Source organism: Sinohyriopsis cumingii, chromosome 5 (assembly GCF_028554795.1).
Source record: "Sinohyriopsis cumingii isolate HCF-2022 chromosome 5, ASM2855479v2, whole genome shotgun sequence".
NCBI lineage: Eukaryota > Metazoa > Mollusca > Bivalvia > Unionida > Unionidae > Sinohyriopsis > Sinohyriopsis cumingii.
The window spans coordinates 138775989-138793631 of NC_142965.1; the positions used below are offsets into that span (position 1 = coordinate 138775989).

Sequence of the window (17643 nt, forward strand, 5' to 3'; positions counted from 1 at the left end):
TGATGCACGCATTTGTCGCGATAATTTGTTTTGGAAGCGGAACGTACTTCCACTCAGCGGTGTACATTTGGAAGTTTCAAACGACATAGAATTTACATTGGCAAAGACCCATGCCGATCCTGACTCTTGATGATCTTCGATGCGATGTTGGATAAACGACGATTCAACATCGACGATGTGACTGAAATCGTCGAAGCGAAACACGAACAGCGATTTGACTCTGATCCAATGTCATGCTCTTTTGTTCCTTCACAAAATGAATGTTGCAGCTACTCTTAGTTTGATTGCCATGTATGTCCTCATTTCTGTATCTACGGTAGGTCTCTGAATTAGCTGCAGACGTTCTTTGTCGAGTTCTCGCTCAAGCACATGAGGATGATCGTAAATAAATCCTTTTTTAGCTCCTCCTTACGATTTTTCGGTTTGTTCGGATGGGACAGTGCAGTGGACACCTTTGCTTGCACCCGCAGTATTTTATCGTTTTGTCATTGAATAGCTTGTGGATTAATTTTGATTATTTTTTTTCTTCTCGAAGTCGGCTCTCCACGACCTACTCATGATTTCATTCAGGTCTAAGGAGTTTATAATGTTTAACGGTTTTTACCATAAGCGCTTTATACTTGTCTCACAGCTGCTTCATGTAATGCTGTGTGGTAATGATGTCTTGTCCCTCCAGCGCTTTGTACTCGTTCTCGAGCTTACGACGTGTATGTCCTCTTGGCTTTTCCTTTAGTTCTCTGACTCGTTCGATCAACTCATGCAGATCTGCATTCGATCTTGGATAGGGCACGTTGCAGAATTGCATGCTTCATTTGTAATGACAAGGCTTTATCTATCCTTGAGCTGATAGGTTTGTATGTACATGGTCCCGTCTACTGGGGTTTGCTCCCGTCTACTGATATTTTAATTCCTTGCTATTTTTTATGGTCAAAAACAAATGTTATATATATATATATATATATATATATATATATATATATATATATATATATATATATATATATATATATATATATATATATATATATATATATATATATATATATATAGCCAGTGGACTGTTTCCTGTTTATTTAATTGCTTGTTATAAAATGCCTCTGCTCTGTGTTTGCGCGCGGTTGCATCAGAGTAGCACGGAAAGTGCAACGAGGCATGTTCGAGGGAGTATTGCGCGCAGCAAGGAAAGTCAGAGACTTAAACCCTGCCTGGGCTGCCAGGAAGGTGTTCGAGGCCAACTCCAGGTGTGACAGCACTGCTAAGATCAAAATATCAGAGCGATTGAAGATTACTATAAAAAGCCGAATCCAAACAAATTCAGCCGTGTTTGTCGAGTTTTTGGCAAAGATTAAGCATGACGCAGCTGTGCGGAGAAATGACGTGGAGAGTTCATCCCGTGTTTAATCGTTAAGAAGCTATCACGAATGGAGACATACGTAACGTGCGCATTAGAATAAGGCACATGGTAAGATTTAGATCCACCATATACTCCATAGTTCATTTGTACTTGAGCTGGATTAGGGCCACTATGTACTGTCAACATTTTGTGTTTGAAGGTCACAAAGGAAATATTTTCATCGGATACACGTGGTTCATCTCAACGACGTCAATATCCGATAATCGATTAGACAATTTAGAGATAAGACCTGACGGATAGCGAATTTCTTTTTTGTAAAACATAAACTTGTATATTTTATCGTTTTATTGAGGTTAACTAAAGAAAAGATGTTTTTTAAACAGTCTATACGTCGGTGGATCTGTACAACAACCAGCGAAGCTCCTCTCGAGGCATGCAAGAGATAGAGCGCTTGAACATGAGATCTTCATCGTAGACGATGTTGAGCATGCCATTGTCGTAGAGTTCTCTTTGCTGTGCTGCCGTAAGCAGTACGAGCTCGTTTTCTATCCGACCACTTTGGTGATTGCGAAGGCCACGCGGATGTCTTCGTGGAGATGGAATGCATTTAGGATGGCATCCTCGAGATCTTTTCGATTTTCTACGACGACATAAGTGAGATATCAGGTATGATCCAATGCATTGACCACGCTATGGTTTGCCTCATGGTTGAGTTCAGCCATGTTTCATAGGAAGCCTTCGGAATACAGAGTCTTCGGAAACAAAGTTTCCTATATTTAGGACTAAGATAATTTTAAGAGATTTTTCTACTCATGCAATATTGCCTGATCAGATTCTCATAGTAAAAGATCTTGACGATGCTATTTCAGGATAACTCCTTACGTTGCTGTCGCGTAACACTTGCTTACATAATCCTACCTGTGTTTTCGTCAGCTTCAGTTCGAGCGTCACATGCACGTTTATTTCGAATTAATGTCGCGATTGCTTCATGTAGCGGTTCTGGATTGTGCAAGGTCACGTCGGTGACGAAAACCTCGTCATCCTCGGCAGTATAGCTGCTGTATCTAAACAGTTTCTGTACATAATCCTTGACATACCTTTAATGGTAGACTTTTTCAAATCGACTCAGTGACGTTGGCCCGCACTGGTTTCCAAATATGTCTCCGATGAGGCCATCGATGCTTCTCATCAAGCGAACCAACAACGCCTTGTTAAAAACAGCCCCACGGAAATACGATCGGATCTTATTGGGAAAATTCTGATACGATAGCATAGTCTGCTTGGAGCTATTTATTTGGCCTCCAGTCGTAACTCGATGCTTTTCATCATTGTTTGGAAGGCCAATCTGGCTCCAGACGAAATCATCATCATCTTGATCGGCCATCGCGCTCGTGGCGACCACACCCCGGTGGCAGTCACGGCAAGCTGCTTCACCCAGATGAACCTCAGTATGCGTTTGTATCGTCGACGCGTGCTTGTACACGTAGACTCTTCAATGGTAATAGCGATAATACGATTCTAGCTCGCGACGCTGTATCGCCGACACATTCTTGGTTGAAGTCGGTGATGGGCTTCATTCTGCATCTACTAATCTCTGCAGTAGCAGTTCACGCTGTGATATATACTTGATTAAAAACGTCACATGCACGTTACTTTTATCTTCGTTGACCTTACTGTCATTCACTGTCTCTCCCACAACCCAAAGTGGATATCTATTTACCCATTTTGTGATTTTAGACATATGACTTAATGTTACAAGCTCTAGTAGTATGACAGGATTCGCTGACAGTTCAAGATGGTCCAGATATCATTGCGATTCTTCCACATGTAACAGTCAAAAATCTTCTTCGGAATAAGGTATTTTGTGATGATATTTATAAATGTAATAATACGACAGGGCGATTTTTTCCACGTTGAGATTTACTTTATCAATGTCTTTCATCGTTGGAAACATAAGAGCTCTGTATCTGGAACCCCACTAATCCAATACTTTCTTCGATATTTATCTCGATGATTTATTTTATCCTGAAGGTACTGAGATGCTTTTGGAGCATGCAAAAAGTTTCCTTGTGGAAGAACATTTCCTTTCTTAAAATCTCTACCCACTTTTTGTTCAATTTTAACCGGTGTGAAATTTTTCAGATATGTGTATGATTCTGCAGCGATATTTGGATTTATTTTTTCCATGCACGTAATACATGATCACGTTAAAAACTACTTCCATTGCCTTGTTGTTTTCAAACAGAAGTGGTTCGGGAACAGACGCTGCGTTGTCAGGAGCATTTCTAGACCGATCATCGACCGCCATCACGCCCAACGTCATTGCACTCCAAGCCGACCTGCTGAAAATGTACGTTCGTCGAAAACGTTTTCGTGGTACGAACTGTCCATGCACTCGTAAACTTTTTGTCATAGTCTTCCTTTCGACCTAACCGTTGACGTTTAATGTATTCGGTTTTCACGATCACTTCCACGAGGCTCGGATACAGATCCATCATGATGTTGTGAACGATGCCCTCGATGGTTTTGACCAGCCGAGTCGATTCTCTGTCGTTGCATAATTTCAGTACAGAAAGATACTTGTCAATTGAGTCTTGAGCTGCCGTTATATATCGCATATATCCAATTGAAATATGAGCCAGTTTTATCGCATTGTGTTTCCACTGTTCATGTTTATTTTCCACTATGTTACTTGAGTCTCTCACTTGATCCATATCTGTATAATGCAGGTGGTCTGCTGGAGAACGTGTTTGTCATTTTCAGCATACCACGCATCCTGACTGTAAGTATCGTCAAACAATGGCTGGTAAAGTTCAATATCTACTCGGACAATTTCTGTCATAGAAAAATCTATATAATGCTAAAATAAGCGGCTTAGATCAGCTCATCCAGTGTGAAGATTTGAAAAAAACTTTACCCAGGATTAGAAAGTTCTGCCGTTAGTGCAGTAAACTTCAACATTGATTAATTCATGGTCGTACTCGACGCGGCAATGCAAAATTCCAGTGTGGTGACTCCGATCACTGCTGATGCTTTCATGTTTTATTCCATCGAGTCTCGAAGTGAGGATGTTTTGTGCTCCAGAGCTGCGCCTACGCACTTGAAATTTCCAGATGGATACTTTAGCAGGTAAATTTACCTGATGTAATTCCAGCTATGACCCACGCGTGATTGACAAAATATAATAAGCCTGGTAAGAGCTTGATAATTCTGATGAGGCTGCTATAAAAACTCCACATCGGTTTCCACTATTTCATGTGAGTCTTGGAATATATCCTGAACTGTTTCAGACGCGGCACGAGCCTATGTACATTTTCGTGGTTATCTTTTGATTGGGTGTGTTTGGATAATCCGTCACTACCAAATAGGCTCTGGCAACAGCGGTGATAGTTCCCGTGAGTGTTCCTCTCGTGGTCAATAACTTTAACGAATTTAATTGAGAATACGAGATCGGTTTGGTGTTATCGGTGATGGGCCATGTAGTGGGAAGTCCGTATAATTTTTGTCCTTCAATCATTCTGTGTTGGCTAATTTTGGAGTTGTTAATGTCTACCAGCCACTGATAAATTGAATTGTTCACTCGAAGTCCTTCCACCGTTTGAATCATGATTATCGTATAAGTTCCTGCATTTTCCCTATCGATCCACATAGTACAGCCCTTAGTTTCAAAATAAAAAAACGTAGTTGATCACGTGTTAAGCCCGATGATCACTCCGATTGTCTAGGATTCTGCGACGTTGTTCCAGAGTGAGGTGACGACATGGAATAATCACTAGTTACTTGACCAGTCACGGATAAATTTCCAGAGATCACACCATACGTTTTATTATATTTGTTTGCTAGTGCCATATCAAAATCTGCTTACAAGACCGACTGAGAAGATAGAAACCTGTTGGGGCTGGTAAACATACAGAATGTTTCCTCCCATTTAAATATTTCCGGTCAGTTCTCCTCCGGTCAACGACAATTTAGTCTATTGACGTGTGACCATCATGCGCGTTGGCATCCCGGAATGGGTACCTTACATCGTCGAGATTGGTGATGCCGTGACCGTTCATGTCGAAATTACCCTGCATGGAATTCCCGGCGCGGTCGACGTTATTTCAAGCTCGTCCCGACTCGAAGAAGAGCTGCTACTTTACCTGATAAGCGTACCAAAGGAAGTGTAAGAGATTGTTTGAGATAAGATCGACTTACGTTAATGATTCACGGAAACAATTAAACAATGAACATCATTAATATCGACACGAAAGAGAAAACGACAACGTGCTAAACCACAACCGAGTGATCACTTTCACGTTTAACCCTCACCAGGGAAAATGTGGACGCTGCATGAGTTTGACGACATGATATCAGGAAACACGCCAGAAGACGTTTTTACCATCGTAGATCCGCATCAGAAACAACCCTTCGAAGAAATGGATTTTGACACGCATAAATTGATCGTGTTCGACGATATCAAAATCGAATGAGGGAACATGAACAGCATCTGCGATTATTTTTCATTGTCGAGACACAAGCGCCGCACCAGCCTTTATTTCACTCAGTCGTACTACGACGTACCTAAATGCATTCAACGGAACACGGGGTGCTTTGTGCTGTTTTAAGTACTCGACAACCCGAGATCGACGCGATCGTGAGAGACCATTGCAGTGGCATCATCGCTAAACAATTAATAGACCGCAATGTTGCGAAGATGTCCAATTCTATCCAGGATCTTATGAAGTTTCATCGCAATGAGGAAGCGATCCCGGAACACTACCGAAAAGTCTTTGACGAATTTTACCTTCCTGAGTAGCGAACCATGTCGTTCGAAAAGATCACCAGTCGTTGTCAAGGACGTCCTCGAAAGGATTACTGAGCAGCGAGCGGAATTACGTAAGTGCCTCCCAGAGGACGAAGTAGGGAAGCAGATGTTTCAACGTGATGTGACTGGAAAATCGTTCAAACCACTCCTGACGAAGATCGACGAGGCCAAAACAACCCACGATGCCTAGCAAGATCATTTGCCGGACACATTCAAATAAACTCAACTGAATCAGAAGCGATTCCATAGGGTGTCAATGCAACAATCTCCGGAAAGCGAAATCGCCTGGATGATGAAATGAGCGGAAGGTCATCTGAGAAGCTAGTACGGCTGAACTGAAAACATGAGACGCAAAAAAAAAAATGAAAAGCGGCATCATTCCAGAATATAGAAAAAGGAAAGGAAAAAAGTAGAAGCCAGTCTCAAATCACTCAAAAAACACGAAGAGAGGATTCAGCTGCAAAAAATAAACATTCAGAGGGAAACTAGAAAAACGTTAGCTTGCTAAGTCCAACCAAGCTATGAGTGATATGGTATTTATGGTATGTTATCAACGCCCTTCTACTTTAAGTAAAAAATGACTGTAGAGCTTTGTACGAGACACACTTCCGGAAATGAAAGAACATATGGTGTTATGCCCATGTGCCGGGGATAACCACCATAAAGCAAGAGCTGCACGTGGGCTGATAAGTGACGTCAACCGAGTATATGGACCCTTGGATTATGCAAAACAAGGACAAAAACGAACAAGTATACCTTACCCAGCTGATTGAGGAGTCAAAAGAGTACAATAAGGTGGTGGGAGAGGAAATCAAAGTCAGGAAAAAGTCTATCGCTCTGGAGCCAAACCCATGTTTCCCATAGCGGATTCAACGTTTACGCTGCATGTGGTAAAGCAGCCTAAAATACCGACAGGATTAGAGTCTGCTCGGCTCAAAGAACAAGCGCATCACGAGAAATGAGACACTACTTGAGAGACTTGTCAAGCTTCACTTAAAGAAGTCAGAAATGTATAACGAAGTCACTTGCGAAAGAAACTGAGAGAATCAGCCATCCTTATGTGCAGGCAGAAAAACAAAAAGAGAAAGAGTAAAACAGAGACGGGACAAATCATCCGCTACGATCACAATCCAGCTGTGGTCGTCTCGCGGTTAAAACTGATTGTCACTTCTAAACAATCGGATAATGTCTGAGTGAAAATCGATAACGAGATGGTACAAATCCTCAGTGAACTTCTTCATAATAGACAGGTGCCATTCAGTAGAAGATTCTGTACGAGGATTTAATATAGCAGTAATCATGTTACATAGACATGGCTCTAGACGTTACCACGTTGTTGTTGGACTAACGTTCGGTCACTTCCACGGTGCGATATCAACCATTACTGCAATTAGACCAAACATCGTCGCATCGCTCTTATCTCCGTCGCAATATGGAACAGCTTCTTTAAGGTCACCGTGAACAACAATCCATTTTCGTGTGAGCCTCAGCTCCGTGACAAATGATCACGATGTCGCCTGGTGGGTACAATGTCACTGAAACGGACACACCTCAGCGGACATCAAAATAGATCCCAATTACTCCACGCTGAGTACCAGAATCACGTTATCGGGAGGTTATCGTGTAGGATTTGACATTTCTAATTCGATCGGATCCATCCTCTGTTTAAGCTCAGGTACTGTCTTAGAAGGAAATGACGTTCACGAAGGAGCCCTTTCCGTCAATATCACCAGCGTGAACAGCCACATCGTCAACTGCTCGATCGGTCAGGAATCGTTATCGTCGGTAGATTCAGTCTATAACGTCACTTATTCCAAGTCGATAAACACTCTCCCATTCTCGGTCATGCAAATTCATCCTAATCCCTTCATTTACGATCTAATCCTCAACACGTACGCGATCTCCGAAATGGCCATGTAGCTTACCGATCAGTCTGGAAAAATAACGAATGAATCAACCATTATCTATAAAATCATCATAATCGATTGAAAAATATGTTCACAGATAAAATAAGCAGCTATGATCATCTGTACACACGACGTAGTATCGTAGGTGGATTTTTATTCACGCTGTTTCACGCTGTTTCCCTCGGTGAGAGCAGCTCTTCTAGGCTTTGCTGTGAAAGCAGCTACGATTCCCCTCTACACGGCTCGAGCGGGAGCCACCAGAGCAGCCTCTGTCGCTGGAACGGCTGTGGGCAAAACATTAGTCAGCAAAATCATACCGCAATCGACCACTCCATCACCGTTGCCGATAGCGACTGTGCAGAAAACTCAGTTGTCAGATCTTTCCAAGCAGGCCCAAGAGACTATTAAAAAGCGCAGTAATCGGTGCTAGATCAGAAGTAATTGTACAGGATCTGGAGAGAAAGGTCGGTGTACAAGAGACTCCATTTCTTGGTGCCATCATATCTGGCTATGGATTAAACGATTATGTTGAGACATTTTTAAAAGCATTCTCAAGATGTTTAGAAACAAAAATACAAAGTATTGTAATAATCGTACAATTTTTTTTATGACACTATTAAAATATAGCGACGTCATGTATTCGAGGTTTACTCCCGATTACCTTAGACCGAACGATTACACCCTCGTCGACAACTCGACGCCCGAGTACAAGTACGTCCAAATACCATGATACAAACATCACCAATTTCAACGCGAGCACGCATAAAAAATCGAGACGCGTGATGAAGATGTGTACCATTTTTCACCTTGAAGCCTTTCTGGAGGTCCACCGGAAATAAGGCCTTGTGGGCGGCTGCGCAAACTATGCATCATGATCTCAAGTCACGCTGCATAACAACATATGGTCGTTAGTCAAGTCAACTATTGCCAATCCGGGTGGCGATTACATATGCTAGGCGCTGATGACGTCAGACCTATTAATGACCCTAGACGTGCTCAGTCGATAAAGGAACATCATTGTATAGACAATGCCTTAAAAAAGTAAAATGTCGTCGTACCAGAAAGAGACAACGCGGTTCTGAAACCTCAAGTGGTGGTTCTGTTGACAACGCTATAATTGCATTTGCGACGACGATGGCGCCAAATATATTTAGATTGGTTCCTGCTCCGATGGGACTCGCTGCAGCGGCTGAAGCTATCACCGGAGCCAAATATCAACGGTGATGGGAAATTATGTTGGCGGTAGAAGACATTTCCGCGGCAAAAGACACAGTAATAGCTTTTAATATAACACCGTGTCGTCCATTCCAGTAGATTGTACCCAGCGGAAGAAAATTACCGCTTAGGCAGCCACGCATAAAAAGCCAGTATCCAGCAGGATTAAGATGTCTGCGCTCACATGACCTGACAGGTTCATTCTGACCCATCGCCAGGCTACATTAATAGCTAAACATGCAGCTGGACGAAAACGAATTCTTTTTAACTTGTCGGTGTCACAGCTGTCCAAACAAAGATGATTTCCTGCAACACTGTTAGCAGGAATCGCTGGAACGTTACTTCCAGAATTTCTCCGTATCGAAAAAGGGCTCCAATTTCATGGAACCACTCGCGGTAAAGGTATTTCCAGCAAAGGCACAAGGAAAAAAGGTTTTAACGGGGGGGTCTATGATTCCTAAGGCAACGTTCCCTCTGCTATCTGAAATTGACATCGAGCAAGAATTAGTAATCAGCGTTACAAATTTCAGAGGTGTCTTTTCTAAGGAACAGCTTCCTTAGCACATCACACCCGATGAGAGTTACGCGATTAATCTGCAAGATTATTACGATGGACACGGCACTCACTAGGTCGCCGTGGTCAACGGTCCACGTTACGCCGACTTAGAGTATTTCGATTCGTTTGGATTACCTCCTTCCGATGAAGTCGTACGATATATTCAACAACCTCATACAGGATCCTCATACAACTTGTTACAGCTTCAAAATTTCAACAATAACAGGTGTGGATGGTAATGCATCGATTATATTCAACGGAGGTACAAAGACAAATCACCTCTTAGAGTAATTTTGTCGCTAACATAATGTACACTATAACATAACACGCCAAGGTGAACTCGTGGTGCCTTAAGTGCAAAACCAGAACAAAGAGCATCAACCCCGTCGAGGTGGTCAGTAAGAATTGTCGCCTCGTGATCAATTCGAGGTGTGCCGTGTGTGGTTGAAATAAATCACACCTCGTCACCGGTAAAGTGAGGCCGACGCATTGCTGTCACCAGCAGAGACCACTGAAATGTAGGCTATGTGCAACTATGCCGCCACAACAGAGTTGTGTGGGACTGAGTGTCATGGCTATGGCTATCAAATAATGTACCACTGTAGGCACTGAGACACATATACAAGCCGTGAAGTACTTCGCGTAAAAGGAAATGTGTGTGTGAGAGACTGCAAATGCTCCGGAGAGAGACAAATGCTTGGTGGCATCGTGGATGGCCTTTCATTGATCGGAAGATCTCGTGGCGGATGGACGTTGCCAGGACATAAATATATCGTATCGTGGTATCCCTTAGAACAGCAACTTGATGAATACGACCAGCCGTTGCCCGGCCAAGAGCCCAACAACCGCGTCGATACCATCGCGATTCAACACGATATTTGTTACAGAGATCATCCTGACGACAAAGCGGGATGCGATCTAGCTATGCCGAGGGACTTAAAAACACTCAAGCCAATACATTTAAGAGAATGTGTGGACCGAGCTCTTGTGCGTAGCATCATTAGCACCAACCATAAGCTGGGCATCAGGATTCCAGATAAAATGAAAATGTCACCTGTGGTAGTAGATCTTTCGACGCTCGCAGAAGTTCTGCATGAACTTTCATGCAAACATTCTCCACGACGCAGCGTCTTCGGGGTCGCTGAAGAGATGTATGGTCAGCAGATCTTAATGACATGAGAGATTACGGCGCACACAACGGTTGTTTCAAATATCTCATGACGCTCATCGACGTCTTCACCAAAATACGCATGACTAGTTCCTCTCAAAACGAAGAAGGAAAATTTTTGATAACATTATAGGTGCACGAAAGCCAAACATCAAACATCGCACGTGGAAGAGATTTACGAGCGATAAGACCAAGCAATACTTAGATTTTTGCCACAAATTATTGACAAATACAATCACATTTGGCACTGCAGAATTAAAATGAAACCCCCGGAAGCATATTCGATTAGAACAAAATGACAGGTCATAGACGCCTTATTTGTTTGACCCAAATTGAAAGTAGGTGACTGCGTCAAAATTAGCAGACAAAAGTCTACATTCGAAAAGGGATACACCCCTAACTTGACCGTATATTCCGTTCAAAAAACCAGTCCGGTAACCATCACACTCAAAGATTTCACAGGAGAACCTTTCTAGGGTTTTTAATACAAGCAGGAATTACAAAAAGAATTACAAATAGACAGGACGTATTTCATGATCGAAAATGTGATCTCTACCGGAGGTAAAAACTCTCTCAAGTGTTTTGGTTATCCTGAACAATTCAACTCATGGATTCCAACGGCATCGCTGATTGCATTGTCTCATCAGACGTCAACGCTTACAAAATAATGATTATTGACTGATTGCATAGCAGCATCCAAGATCAAATGAGCAACCTTATCCCAACTCTTTCTTGTATCAATGTAATATATAAGAATCATGTTCTTCATGGTTTGATGTAATCTTTTCAATGCTCATTGATATTCAAGGTGAAATGAGGAAGATTTAACAGGTTAGATGCCCAATTTATGCAACCGGGAAAGTTTCTTTCTTCAACTACAACACCTCTATCAAGTGCCAGTCTTGAATGTGCGCTGGTATATTTTTCCAACTTCTTTCCAACGTCTTTGTCGATTTCATCATTGATTGCTTTGGCGTATTTAGAGTTTACATGCATCCACGGGGTTGTGATTTTGAACCCAATTTTGCCTGATGACTTTCGACTAAAAGCCATAGTCAAATGTGGACTAAGAACAATATCTGCTTTTACTTCTGATGCACCAAATCGTTTGAACACTGACATAATTCTTTGATAAATGTTTTTCTAACGTCTTTGCTTAATGTTCACGTTTCGGAATAATCGCATGATAACTATCAAAATCACTATGACAATTTCCGAACTAAAACTCAAACACTTGTGCGTGTTGAAGAACAGACCCGATTGCCTCAGTGGCTATGATGTCCGCAATACCGCGCAGGTTTTTCACCACATCAAATATGCCTGCAATATCTGCTCGCTTGACCTGTGCATGAATTCCGATATTTATTTTTGTTGCTGCTGCGACAGTTTATCTCACAATCATTTACTGTACTACTGTAGAACCCGATAACTTATGTCAGCTTTTCTTGGTATTTGTATATTACGTTCAGAGGGGAACTATTTCAGTTGTACTGTTAATTTTGTTATTACAACTGGCGATGGTTCATCCAGAGAAGGTTTTTGCAAAACTGCTTTAGTTCATGTATGGATCTTAATAACTCAAGTATATCAGATTTTCACACACGGCTTTGTATTTGTATCCCAAGCTATCTTTCAAGTTGACTGAATTAATAAACGGTAGGCATTCTGGTACATATGTATGCATCATTTTGCAGTTGCAAATATCAGCAACGTTTTAAAACTTTTTTTATGCACTGTTACTTTACCATGATCAGGAACTTGAATCTCTTGAATCCTACCGTTTTTATGATATTAATTTCCGTATCTTTTTGATCGACGTTGTTTCTACAATTCCTTCATTGCTAGTTTCTACAATCATAGGTTCAGCCAATATTTGACATTGCGCTCGATAATATTTGCTAACATGATCGGCAAAGCTGATTACGCGATTTTACCCAGACACACTATTTAAGACATGGTCGGGATCCAGTACCAACACTTAAACCAAACAAATGATATGTGCATTATACTTATCAAATGTTCTGCCGTTGAGTTTCATTTATTCTTTTTGTTTATTCTTTAATATACCCTCTCAGTGTATGATGTTTGTTATCCTCAGTCGACGTGTCGCCCCATTGTCCTTTATTAAACGTTAGTAAACGTTATACAATTTATAAATCATAAATGATGCTGTACCAAAGATGATAATATTACACAGCAACTTAGTGTCTGGAAAGCAAGATATTGAAATCTTCCAAAATTTGTTATAAACAAACGATCTTCGTATGCAAATAAACCTTTATTCAGGCGGATATTTAGTGAATGTACTGCACATTTACCGTTGAAATAATGCATCTAACGAACTCGAAACTCACCATTCGTTGTGCGTTCTCATACAAGACTTTCAACCATATTACAGTGCAGAAATTGATTTTATTTATCTTGTATCTTTACATCAATATATTACTTTACAGAAAGGCTACCATTTCTTAGGCCCGTATCTTTCATTAATATTCTTTTCCATTATAATCTCATTAGGGTTTTCACATAATATACTGGAAGCATTTTCTAATTAATGTTTTCTTTCATGAACATCATTCCAACTATTATATTTGCTAATTACATCATCGCTATTATTATCATTAAAGTGTTCCTTCACTTCAATATAGATGGCGTGCTAAAAGCCAGGAACCATCTCATTTAATGACTTTTCACATTGAATATCACACAATTAGCAAAGTCTATGTTGCTGCTTTTCTAAGATAATTCCTAAGTTTGCTGATTATTGAAGGCGTTAAAGATACGTTTTGGAAACATCATGGAGCAACCTTAGATGCTCTTTGACAATCTTTTGTGATGCATTTAAACCAAACAGAGATTTAATTTTTTTCTGAAACGTTAGAAATACTCAGTTGCTCTGGTGGCATGATGCTTGAATTGTGTATACTTTTTTTTGTCTAAATACTATATGAATCAATCTGTGAATCTTTCGCCATTTACATGATACATAAAGGAAATTGCTTAATATATAATCACACAATCTCTGCCATAGTCAATATAGTCATAAACAGATAAAATAGCTACACAAATATTATCAGTATAATTTTTATACATAATATAGCGAAGGGGCCTCGGCTGGCAGAGTGGTTTATACCGATTGCCTCAACAAATCACTGCCACCTCACCTGTGTCAGCGTTGGATAGTTTCGGGCTCGGCCAATGCGATTATGTGAAAAAGCTTGCCATTAACTTCCTTTGGGTGAGTGGTTGTTTCTGTGGATTTTTAGGGTTCTAATTCCACCAGTTATACTGGCCGCTACATACAGCTTGTCTTGCGCTGAAAAAGATGGCGTCAAACCAAAACCATCTTCATAAATAGATCCAATGAACAATCACGGAAAAGGAATCTCAGTATATAGTAATGTCACAATAATATAGTCCTGATTGCTAGCAGGTTTGGCATCGCAAAATCGTTGACATGGCTCATACGCACAGACAAGTAATCATCGTATGCGACGCAAAGGCTCTCACTGACTTAGACACAAACTTAGATAAACTATAGCTATATACTTAACAAGAATTTCAGTGCCAGTAAGTGCCATCATTACATGTCATTGTGGCTAAGTTTGTGAAAGGTATCATGTGTATGATTGGCATTATGGAATAGTTTGCGAGATTTATTTTATTGAATTGAGGCGGTGAACTAAATTGTTTCAGTATAAAGTGGCGCCATTTGCCCCCGTAATGCATTGCAGACTGTTACCAATGATAGGTAGAACTAAACGAACGTGTTTAAATGAAATAACTTTGTTTCTGAAGTCTCTTACAAACCATACCTCTATGGTATAGTTATTGATAATAAATACAATAATTATGATGCTGTTGGTATTGTAGTAGTTGTTGTTGATGTTAATTTGCGTATCTTAGTTTAGTGGCGATGTGATGATAATGATAATTATAATATTGACTTTCCCAGTCAATACGATATTTCCTTCTTGTTTCCCTAATATGTTCCATTAGTCGCTGGCAACATGTGGTAATTCACCCTCATGATACATTTAGCATCAAAGAGTTCAATAACTGCGAACACTTTAGAGATCCGAACGATGAAGTCGTGTTAGTATATGTCGCAATAAATACATGCTGTGCTCAACTCCCATTGTTCTATGGGTATACTCTTAGCCCTAATTCCATCAGTTTTCTGCTTGGCGACTATGTTCAAACTAATGTGAATTTGTAATGGTAGTATAACAATATCGGGGATTGTATATAACTTTGAGGTAAAATATATATTCGGCTGTCCCCTTTACCTAAAAGGCATTGCTAACCACATGTCTATTTTTAAACACTGGTCTGATTATGCATTTATCAGGATATCTTCTTGTTTTCGAATGTGACCGAAAAATGAACGTACTATAACGTTGATACCGACGACATAATTTATACCTACAAATTGGTCATCTTTACGCCACTCAATTTCTGGGTTTTAGACCTACAATTGGATTTTACAATCAACAGTGACCAGCACAAACATCAATGCATATTTAAAGAAAAGTAAATTGTTATACCGCTATTAAGTTTCATCAGTGCTACTGTCAGACCGTACTTACGTCTGTTTGTTAGACAGTCACGTTTCGTATAAACCCAAAACATTTCCATTACTGCTGAAACAGCAGTCAAACTTTGTAAGCATTGACGTTGTCTGATGCAGATCATCAGTAAAGTCTGCCATTTTTTCTGAGACCCCAGGTTCTATGGGAGGCACTGGGTCAAGAAAAAAGGTTGTACATGTTTAGAATGGTCATTCTTGTCTGCTGATCATGCCTTCCAGTTTTATTTTATTACAGTTGTTGCACAATCAATCAACTCTATGTAATATGACAAGAAGCAATGTGTGAATAGGAGCAAAACATAATTCATCACCGATATATAATGGGCGTACAATCAAAGGTCTTTGAGATTATTCTCGCATTTTTATTTACTCTAGACACCAATATTCTGTGGTCGAAAGATGAGTAAAAATATCTCAGCAATTATCTCGTATGAATTAAACTTTGTGTTAACTATATGTAATCGAATACACTTTATTGCTACAGTTTCAGTCTCTGTATTTGGCTTACCAATGATGTTTATGTTAGCATCAAATTTTCATAATTGCAGTGCAAAACCAATCTCAGTTCTCCCTTCTGAGCCTCTGTGCAAAGTTGTACATACATCTCTGCTTTTTTTCTTCTATTGATTAAATTCATTCTCCTCCTGGTTCAGTTTTTAAATACCTCGAGACATATCATTGATGTTATAACGTAAAACTAAAAAAGAACATACTAAAGCATGTCATCGAACGCGTTACATCGATGGTCCTTGATATCGCTATGAATTTAAAATGGAATGAATGTTAACCTTGAAAATATACAGAATGTGAATGTGACAAGCAAAGGATATGATTGATTCAAAGTAAGCGGTTCTAGCTAGTATTTGATATGTAGTTTTGACAGTAATTCCTATTATATATCTACCAGAATATGCATCGTGGTCAATATGTAAGTGTCTGTGGATATGGGTGAAAGATGGGGCTGTGTGCTGATGGCATGTCCGTGGGTATGGGTGTTGGGTAGAGTTGTGTGCTCGTGGGCATGTCCGTGGGTATGGGTGGGGGGTACGGTTGTGTGCTGGTTGGAAGATTCGTCTTTGTGTATATTTGAGATGACCAGCTTTCGAAATAACACTGGTTTGATTTATTTTCAATACGAAACAGACATCATCACTCAGGTATATTTCTATCCCATTTCATCGAATTTGTTTAACGTAGTCTTTTAAATTAGTTTTAGTCATTATGTGTAATGTTGTAAAACGGAAAACTATTCAAATTTTTTACACATTTTAATAGACATATTGGACGAAAATAATTGAAAACAACACAAGAGTTTATTTATTAGAACCGGTTCGAATGAGATATAAAAAAACCACGCCAATTATCAAAAATGTTTTTACTATATACGTATATTGCGCCATTATAAGATTACCTGTTTCGTAATAGCCCGTTAAATATATTTATTTCAGAACTGGACATTTAAAACGAAAATACAATCAAAAACCCCAATCTCCACCCAACATCCATTGTTATACTGAATTGCCTCAAAGAAAGGAAACAAAAGTATTCCATGCCTGACAAAACATAACATTACTGTCTTGGCACAACCACCATCATATGTCGTTAGCGACCTTTCATCTAGAGAGTAAAGAATGTATATGTTATTATACTGTTTTCATCTCATATCATACATATAGAAGGCAACATGTCATCATCTAACATTTACTTTCAGATAAAACATATGTGGTATTTCCTACATAAAACTTTGACCAATATGGACCTGATCTGATTCCTTCACGTCATAAATTTATCAAACTTGATTTGAGAAACGAAGTAATATTCATTTTCGGTATGAGTGCTAATATGAAGTTGAGAAATAATCACGGGAACATATTTACTAAAATATTTCCATCCAAATAATATTTGGAAATCCGGTAAATTATATTAAGTAAAAGTCATAGAGTGTAATAAACAGTGTATGGCATGTACTCTTTCATATCATTGGTGAACTGTGTTTCTTTTGCACGTGATTCACATGATCGTCAGCCACGTGCCAAAACAACACG

At 39.9% G+C, this 17643-nt stretch overlaps 1 protein-coding gene across 1 annotated transcript in view; it reads left to right on the forward strand.

Annotated features, from left to right (window-relative positions):
- Positions 1-17643, forward strand: part of LOC149800354 (uncharacterized) — a 102168-nt gene that overhangs the window by 26939 nt on the left and 57586 nt on the right. The window lies entirely within an intron of this gene.